The sequence below is a fragment of the Podarcis pityusensis genome, assembly GCF_964106645.2.
Source record: "Podarcis pityusensis genome assembly, contig: HAP1_SCAFFOLD_943, whole genome shotgun sequence".
NCBI lineage: Eukaryota > Metazoa > Chordata > Lepidosauria > Squamata > Lacertidae > Podarcis > Podarcis pityusensis.
In genome coordinates, this window is record NW_028293454.1 from 1 (window position 1) to 10064 (window position 10064).

Genomic DNA, 10064 nt, shown 5'->3' on the forward strand with positions numbered 1-10064 from the left:
GAATTTTAAGGTCTCAAATGTACCGGTAGTATAAATATTCATAAATGCACACATATCTAAATATATAAACCATATGTCTGAAATAGTACGGGAGAGCAATCCTGAAGCCATTTTGACTCTCCCAATGACCTCAAATATTCCTCTGCAGTAAGGGAAGCAAATGGGGAAAGCCTTCCCATTGTCTTTTTGCTTGCAAATTCTGTCTTAAGGGTGTATTTGTGTATGAATAGGGTGAGCCTGTGACCTGGATTCAGGAACTAAAGTATGAACCATCACCAAAGAATGGCCAGGCTGCCCAGATAATGCAACCAGTGACCATTATCAGGTATCCTGGCGGACAGGATTTCTGCTGTAAACCGCCTCCTTCTATAATGTATGTAGGATGATTTTGGGGTGGTCTTTGGCTAAGGGGGTTGGGCAATGTCCAAAGCCTTTAAAGGTTCCTGCACACTTTTGTTCAGGGTCTCTCCCTCCTTGCAAGGAGGGGAGGGAACTCTGCTGCAACAGAAAAAATAAGTGTCTGCCTTGATTTCCACTGGATCCTGCCTATATCTATCCTTCTCTGACTGATCATGGACTTAGGGACTCAGAGCCCCATGGGGAGTTGGGCAGCAAAAGCCAAATCCCAAATTTTTACATCACTTCCTCCCTCCCTATTTTGCTGACACACGTTGCTTTGCTGGACCTTGCTATCGACATAGCTGGTCATCGCCTTTGGGGACAGGTTGGAATTTTTGCAGTTGGCAAATTGGCTCTGGCCCTCTGCCATCCTCATAGCAATTGTCACAACTTTGGCAGCTTAGGCATTGGGTAGGCATAGTCTTGAATGGTTGTAGCCTCTGCCCACCCCTCTGAAAAAGGGGTATCCCATTAAACAGATCCTGGGGAGATCCTTCTGTCTGCTCCCCAGGTGTAGTCCACTGGGGGACCTACTCCTTGACGTAGGTCAGGGACTCCTTCACTTTTGGTTGACCCCAAATGTAAGTCCTGTCTGCTGGAAGGCTGGAAGTGGTGGGCTCTGCATAATGCCTATGCCAAACCTCTTACATCTGTAGTTGTGGCCTGATTTTACCCAAACGCTAGTAGGCATGTGTCAGGGAACTGCCATCGGCTCAGAGGCAAGAGGGGGAAAGGCAGATGGATTACAGAGAGCCCCCAAAGATCGTGGGAAGCAGCACTTCCTCAGCGGAGGAAGGGAGCCACGTCTTCTAGTGGGGAAGAGCTGCAGGGCTGGGAGGATGCAAGGCAGTGCCAGGGCACCTTGCCTGAGCAAAGCGGGGAGGAGGGAGGTCCCCCTTAACCCAAGCCTTCCTTGCACAGTAGGCTTCGTGCAGAGAGGGGAGGCGTAGGCTGGGGGTCAAGAAACTACTTTGCTGGGGAAGATTTAAGGACCGCCCACTATCAGATTCTGCAAGTGAGTGAGCAAAACATGGAATAGAGGCATTGTGCATTCTAAAGGTTTTAGCACCAATAATAAAGCTTTTGAAAAGACCAGTGAGGCATCTTGCCTGATCACTCTCAAGCAACCACCCAATAGCCATAACAGCATGCCTTTTTATTCCTGGAATTTGGGTGGTCCAAAGGGCAGGGAGGTGGGAATGCGTTGCCACACAAAGGAATGATGGCAAAGCACACTGTAGCAATATCAAACCTACCATCTTTCCATTGATTTCAGGATTCTTTCCCTTGTTTCTTACCTTGATAACCATCTCAAAGGTGAAGACGCCAGTGAAAACATAGTCAAAATATCTCAGGACCTGCAAAAGAAGAAGAAAAGCTGAAGGATATATTTCTGATGAAAACACTCACATACTTAAGTATCAGCTGTATTATATGCATGTTGTTATGTTCTTTTTCAGAATTCCAAACAGCAGCGCTCACAAATTTTCTTCAATCAATTTACCTGCATAAAAGACTGTTGCAGCAAAACCATAAAGAGCCTTGTGTCGTACCTCGGAGACAAACAAAATCATTATGGCATAAGCTTTCATGGACTACATACAGCTCACTTTACCAAACACATGAAAAGGACTCTAGTTCACAAAAACTTATGCCATAATGAACTTGTAAGTCTGGAAGGTGCCATAAGACAACATGTCAGTGTCCCCCAAACTGGTGTTTGGAACTAAAGCAATGAGCCCCAGCTACCACAGCTGTTCTAGCTGAGGCTGGCTGGAATCTGTCAAAACAGGGGCAGTCAACATGGTGCTCTCCAAATTTTGATCCCATCAACCCCAGCCAACAGAACATGTCAAGGATGATGGGTGATGTAGTCCAGAAACATCTGGAGGACATTCTGGTGGCAACTTCTGGTCTAAATTATTTTTGGGGAGAGGCTGATCTATGTTCTTCTACGAATGACGAACCAGTTTTATATACTAAAATGCACAATATGTAAAGACAGTGATCAGTGAAACCTTCACTACAGGTCCAGAATGAACACAGATTTCTATAGGAAACATCTCTGGGCCTGAAGTGAGCAATGCGCAGGCATATTGTGCGAAAGGAGGCATAATACGCTGCTATTGGATGACCTGATTTAGAAAGTGTTTCAGAATCTCTATACAAGTAGAGAAACACAGGTAGTCCTGGAAAAACCATGGCGAGAAAAAAAGACCACAGTGACACACAATCTGAACTTACGTTAAAATCCAAAAGCTACCATTGGCCAGAGACCTCTGTGGGCACACAGCAGGGTCACATGATCTCCTGGCACCTCAATGGTGAAAGCCATTTGCACTGGAAATTAGAGTGGAAATCAGCCCAGAGGTTCAACAAGAACTGTGCTGGCATGTGATCCCTTTGGGTCTCTTCCAAGAAAAATAGGTTGCTGCCTGCCTATTTCATGAGAAATTCTTGCTAGAATGGCCTGGCAAATTACGGGCAATGCATGGCTGCAATTGGTCAGAAGAGTACGTTCAACTCCCTTTGCTTTCATTGGGAGAGAGATAAGCGCCTCCTTGGTGTTGTCACCGAAGCCACTGACTTTAAAGGGTTTAAATCTTTCCAGATTGTGCTCCACCAAGGCATCAGGTTTGCAGGGCAAAGTGAATAGGTCACCAAGTGGGTAATAGGGACCAAACATAAAAATATTGGCCTCTAGGCCCATTGTCCCATTTATTATCCCATCTGGAGTCTATAAAAACTACTAACAACTGTTGGTCATTACTGCTCCTTAGTCATCAACAACAATTTCATTTTTTTCTGAAGTGAGTCACATCAGACTGAATGGTGCAGCATGAAGCAACTTATCCATTCTAAGTTCTTTCTTTCTTTTGCAATTATTCTGGATGTAGCTTTTTGCTGCCCCCAGAAGCAGAGATATATTTTTGAGAAACAGAAGGCAAGGCTGGTTTAAACAGATTCAGGCCCTCCTCCTTCTTTTGCCTCCACAGGAGATATGGGCAAACACTGTCATATTACATTTTAAAAAATCATCATTTTATTATAGGCAAAGCTCCTAAAATAAGATGTGTCTATAAAACATAATGCGAACGAAGAGCAGCCCTGATTCTTGCACCAAGGGAGGAAGAAAATAAATGCAGGCCTCAAGTACTGCCTGTCAGTTTAATTAATAATGATTAATAATAACTCCTTGGCCCTACCCTGGCATGAAAGGAAAGCACCCTGGGGCGCCCCTGGCTCCACCTTCCTAACAGCCCCCATCAGAGGAAGCAGGAAGATGCCAGGACAGACCAGCCTCTTTCTTCCATCAATATGCAGATAAATATGGGGAATGAGGATGGGGAAGCAGCCAGCATGGGCAAGAGCCAGGGATGGTGGGAGGACTTCTGGAGGACAACAGATTCTCTCCTCCTGCCGTTAAGTGAAGCTGGCCAACGTGATGGAGCTAAGCGTCATCGAAGGCTGGCTGCTACATGCCATCAAAGGGACAGCTGCAGAAGCTGGTTTGAAAGCTGGCAACCCTTGTCGGCTGCCAATGCTTTCAGGCCTGTGCCTTATGCCTCCTGTATGCCCTGCTTTTCCTTGTCCTGGGGTCTGCTGCCCGTGGCCTTCCTTAAACCCTTTGCTCCCCTTGCTGCCTCTCATCTGGTCTGCTTGCCTTTTCCCTGCCTCTCTGCCCTTAGCTTAAATGATGCCCGTTGCCACCTACGCCCTGGCTCTCCCTTCCGACACCCACCCACAGCAATCGCTGCAGAGCAATCACAAAAGTGCCACCTGGAGCAGCCAAAAGCATAGCCCCCACACACAACATGCATATTCTTCTAGGCCCACTTGTCATCAAGCGGAGACAAGCTATATACGGTTCTCCATGTGACTAGGAACAGATGACCCATGGAAGGCTCTGTTTCAGGACTCAGCACTGCTATGATTCCGACATGAAAGCTCCGCTGCTGCAAGTATCATTTCCCCCTCCAAGCTAATTTGCTACGCACAATGGCTAACTAATTACCCGCCTCTGGGACCAGAGAAAACGATTCATCAGATTGAGGAACCTGAGGCCAAGCATTCTCAGCCTCAGCGGGACAAAGGCTCCTTTTCAATGTTTAAAGTACAGTTAAGTCAGAAGATGCAAACTCCCGCAGGAGTGGAAGTTAAAATAAGATGCACAGCCAGCCTTCTCCCCATCTTTTACTCTCAGGGTTCCCAGGTACAGTTGACTTTCTTTCTTTGCCTCTCTTCCTGTCCCTGCTCTGCTGCTTAAGACAACTTAGTTTTAGTTAAGAATTTATTCATGACTTCTCCACTGTGAGGGTTAAACGTCAGAATGCAGTCCATCCTGTATACAGCCATCAAAAGGGAGCAACTACCAGGAGACAGAGAAAAGCAATGACAAACCTAGATAGCATCCTAAAAAGCAGAGACATCACCTTGCCGACAAAGGCCCGTAAAGTTAAAGCTATGGTTTTCCCCGTAGTGATGTATGGAAGTGAGAGCTGGACCATAAAGAAGGCTGATCGCTGAAGAATTGATGCTTTGGAATTATGGTGCTGGAGGAGACTCTTGAGAGTCCCATGGACTGCAAGAAGATCAAACCTATCCATTCTGAAGGAAATCAGCCCTGAGTGCTCACTGGAAGGACAGATCCTGAAGCTGAGGCTCCAGTACTTTGGCCACCTCATGAGAAGAGAAGACTCCTGGAAAAGACCCTGATGTTGGGAAAGATGGAGGGCACAAGGAGAAGGGGACGACAGAGGACGAGATGGTTGGACAGTGTTCTTGAAGCTACCAGCATGAGTTTGACCAAACTGCGGGAGTGCCTGGCGTGCTCTGGTCCATGGGGTCACGAAGAGTCAGACACGACTAAACAACAACAACCAGGAGACAAGCTACACCAGCCAAGGAAGCCTCCTTGTAACAACAGGTGTGTCCTTGTTCAATCCAGTCTTCCCCTTGTTTCACCTCTGCTTTTACCTCGTTCTGTCCTCCAAGGCACAGGAGCCAAGTATGACAAGGGTTCATGCCACTGCTGACTCTTTTTCTATTGGCCATTAGAAATGTGCTGCCCAGTGTTCTCTGGTCAGCTCACAAAAATATGTTTTTATCTCCACACTTAATCTCTTTTTTGGGTCAGAGGGAACGACTCAATTCTCCACTGGCTGTGGACCAACTCCACTCCGAAAGAGTCCAGGGTGGTATTTAATTGGTGTGTAAGATCAAGATCAGCCACCTGTCCCTATAAAGCAGGGGTCAGCAAACTTTTTCAGCAGGGGCCAGTCCACTGTGCCCCAGACCTTGTGGGGGGCCGGACTATATTTCTTGGGGGGGATGAACGAATTCCTATGCGCCACAAATAACCCAGAGATGCATTTTAAATAAAAGGACACATTCTAGTCATGTAAAAACACACTGATTCCTGGACCATCCACAGGCCAGATTTAGAAGGCGATTGGGCCGGATCCAGCCCCTGGGCCTTAGTTTGCCTACCCATGCTATAAAGGCTGCGTTGTAATGGAGTTCTATGGTTGCTGCCCACCTCCCACCACCATGCAGTGATATCTGCAATAACTCCATGGCTCAATTTACCTGGAATTTTTTATTGTGAGAATTTCCAACTTTCAGTTGCCACCACAGAGCAGAAGACTAGCCAAGACACGCTTCTGCCCCTTTGCAGGAAGGGAAGTAAAAGTGACTGGGCTTTGCCAACGGAATAGCAAAGAGCACTCTGGGAAACCTACTGTTTTGTTCCACCTGGCAAAAGTTCACTATTTGCCTTTTGCAATCAGAAGAATACTGTGGCAAATCTTTCCCTGTGACATTCAGTGTGTGTGTGTGTGTGTGTGTGTACTACATTGTCAGGGAGATGGTTAGGATAAAACCTCATGTGTGTATCTATATCGATCTATCAATCTATCATCTATCATCTATCAAGACAAATATATAAGGTAAATGTCACTGGTAGGCAAACTAAGGCCTGGGGGCTGGATCCAGCCCAATCGCCTTCTCAGTCCGGCCCACGGACAGTCCGGGTATCAGTGTGTTTTTACATGAGTAGAATGTGTCCTTTTATTTAAAATGCATCTCTGGGTTATTTGTGGGGCATAGGAATTCATTCATTCCCCCCCTTCAAAAATATAATCCTGCCCCCCACAAGGTCTGAGGGACAGTGGACCGGCCCCCTGCTGTAAAAGTTTGCTGACCCCTGGTATATGTGAACACTCAAACACGTAATCTCTAACTGCAGCCTGCAACAGTACAGCCCAGCAAAAGAACAATTTCTGTGTGTCTCGTAAGCATGTGGCCCAGTTCTATACTGGACTGTAAAGAGGGCCTATAGCTGGGAGAACTGGAGCTCATTTACATTAGGATCTCACAATGGGGCAAGCATTGTCAGAAAAGCAACAACAGGGTAATCACTTTATTCCTCTCTGAGTTGGTCAGGACGGGGTCCTCCGCTGCCAAGGCAATGCTGCTGGCTGCAATCACCAGAAGGATGCACATCTCAAAATAGCGCAGGTTGACAATGTAATGGCAGACTCTTCGGATTCTGTCAGGGAAAGAACACAGAGTGGTCAGTGCGATATATGGTCACTGATCTCTCACACACAGTTCTGATCCTTTAAGGCCCTTCCAATGTATACCAGTGTACTTGGCATTCATAGGGCATTTCAGAGCGTTTATAGAGTATTTCACATGTGTTTTCTCATCGGTGCCAATTCCTGCTGAGGCAAACAGAATTAGCACCACTGCAAGAGGAAAATGATTAAAGCCCCCTCCTCCCAGGGTTCAAATCTATACCTGCAACTGACTAAAAAAAACACCCCAAAATTATTTTAAAAAGAAAAATGCATTAATTTAATTGTTAATTGTGTTAATACAGTGTCCATGGACAACCTGAAAGTAGGAGCAGTTTTAGCAATAAATATAATTGCTCCAGTTGATGAAGGAAAACTTCAACCTGGGCCTGGTCTCTAATGCAATCATTCCCACAGAAGCTGGTCAGAGGTAAAGGGACCCCTGACCATCAGGTCCAGTCGTGACCGACTCTGGGGTTGTGGCGCTCATCTCGCTTTATTGGCCGAGGGAGCCGGCATACAGCTTCCGGGTCATGTGGCCAGCATGACTAAGCCGCTTCTGGCAAACCAGAGCAGCACACAGAAATGCCATTTACCTTCCCGCCGGAGCGGTACCTATTTATCTACTTGCACTTTGACGTGCTTTCGAACTGCTAGGTTGGTAGGAGCAGGGACCAAGCAACGGGAGCTCACCCCATCGCAGGGATTCGAGCCGCCAACCTTCTGATCGGCAAGCCCTAGGCTCTGTGGTTTAACCCACAGCGCCACCCGTGTCCCTTATATCTTTTCTTAGAAGCCTGCAAACAGCACAACCAGGAATCTGGGTAAGCTGGAGCACTTGGCTTCATGTTGAATTTTATAGGGTGGAACTAGCATCACCACCTATCAATTAGGTGGCTCCTGCAGCGTTTTGTTTTGCAAGACTCACCCCTCCCGCAACAGCACAAATCGGGTTGCCCAGTACAGCCATGGTATCTTCCATTTTGGCTGCCCTAATATGTTTGCAAAAACAAAGCGCTTTGCGAGTGTTGTTAAAGTCTATCCCTGGGTTGCATGTGTGCTGGACCAGCCACCTTCAGCCCTGACACTCCTGCAATAAACAGAAAGACCTGAAGGAGGAGTGTAAGCATCTTTGGCTTAATACACTCACAGTCCCTCTAGCAACAGCGATCTCTGGTCATCCTGGGTTCCTTGTTGTGATGAGGACTGCAAGCGCGTTCAGCCAAACAAATTTACAACCCCACTTCAGACCCTTCCACTCAACATGGGGAAGCTTTCGTTTCCCATGGGTCTCATGGTAGGGATGATTGCAATGTTTATGTTATCTTTATAACACTCAACCTTTCCCCAGGGGAATGCATGGCGATGTCACAGTTTATCAACACGATAACCTTGTAAGGCAGGCTAAGCAGAGAGAAGGCAATGCAATCAAAGCAACTTTGGCAGCTGAGACTCGCAGCTTCTATTCCACCGATTTCAGTAGGGTTGAGTCCAATTAAAATGCAAACATTTAATTTCATTTAGTTCAGAGGTTAGGCTGAAAAGTGACTTTGCTTTCACACAAATCATTGCTCTTCTACTGTAAGCTGCAGGTGGATTTGAAACCATTTTGCCCACTATCAGGAACACTGCGCTTTTGCTCTGTATTAGGTTCTGTCCACACCAGAAAGCATAATGCTCAGGCCATCTGAAGCTCAGCACACATTCACTATACACTTTGGTCTGAGTGCCATTTCATGACCGCATTTATTTTATTTAAACCAGTCTTTTAGTACTAAAACATCTTTGCTGTTGTTGTTTTTTTAACGAAAGATAGGTATAGTGCTATAACACCATAATGTTATAATGTTAAGTTTTGTAGTATGGTGTGACAGTGGTATAACACTATAATATCACAATGTTTTTTTAAAAAACAATTTAAAAGACCAGTTGTCCGATCAGCGGAGGTGTTCTACATTATTCACAGAAGGGAATAGAGAAGCTGCTATGGATATAGCCTCATATAACCAAAATTCTCAACTCTAATTAAGGCATAAAAGGGTTAAGACCACAGAGTAAGCTGTCCTGTCAGGCTTCGCTAGTTCACACCCTGACACCTTGGGAAGAAGGGTGATTCTTTTTCCTTTCACTATATGAACCCAACCAATAAGGGGTCCACTGAGGCCAGTACTGTCTACTTTGACTGGCAACAATTCCCCATGGTCTCTCTTGGACCTTTCATATCACCTACAACCTGATCCTTTGAACCGGAGATGTCAGCCATGGGACCTTAGACTTCCTGCATTCTGCATGTGCTCTATCTACCTTTCAAAATAGCATCCATTCTGGAACTTGGCCGCGACACTGGAATATGACAGAAATGATGCTGGATTTTTTTTGGGGGGGGGGGAGGACAATGACATTTTGCACACCAAGGTGATTCAAACTTAGATCTCCCACCTAGATAACAAACCAGCTCACTGTTCCCATTTCACTCACCAAAGTCTCCTAGGCCACTTGGCCGATGGGTCTTGAACTTTCTGTGGGGAAACCTACCCAAATCAACTTGTTTTCTGTGGAACCCTGGCATGTTGTAAAGGGTTCCCGGGAGTGTTTTAAAGCAAGCTTGAAAACCAACATATTATGCATTTCAAGCAGAAAAGCTAAGGCAGTGTATCTCACGGGTTTGTGGTGCTGAAGATAAACATCGAGCTGTGAGGCACCATGGGTTTGCCCATGGGTTTCTTCTTTTTCTGCTTCTTCTTCTTCTTCTCTGCCTCTGCTTCCTCCTCTTCCTTTGTCTCTGCCTCCTTCAAAGGGCTGGCTTCTCCATCTGTCTTGTTGCTAACTAGAAAGTGAACAAGGCCCGTTACTGCTATAGCTGGGAGGGGAATGCGTTTGACACAAAGCCTGAAGGGAGTTCATAGGCTGGACGCGTTACTTACCTTATAGTCCCAGAGTTTGGGAAAACAAGAGAGCAGAGGAAAAACAAGAATCGGGGGCAGAGGGATGTGGGGAAAAATATACTTAAAGATACTTAAAAAGATGCAATCTTACAAAAAAAATGACTGCTTGAATAAACTCACAGCAAATAATGGATGCCAAGTC

The 10064-nt window shown here is 46.0% G+C and overlaps 1 long non-coding RNA gene across 1 annotated transcript; it reads right to left on the bottom strand.

The window, feature by feature from the left end:
- Positions 1-1663: 1663 nt before the first annotated feature.
- Positions 1664-9830, bottom strand: LOC308468931. Its single transcript, XR_013981947.1, has 3 exons — positions 9639-9830; positions 6820-6949; positions 1664-1757 (listed from the first exon to the last, which is right to left on the bottom strand). It is a non-coding gene; the product is annotated as an uncharacterized lncRNA (long non-coding RNA).
- Positions 9831-10064: the final 234 nt, after the last annotated feature.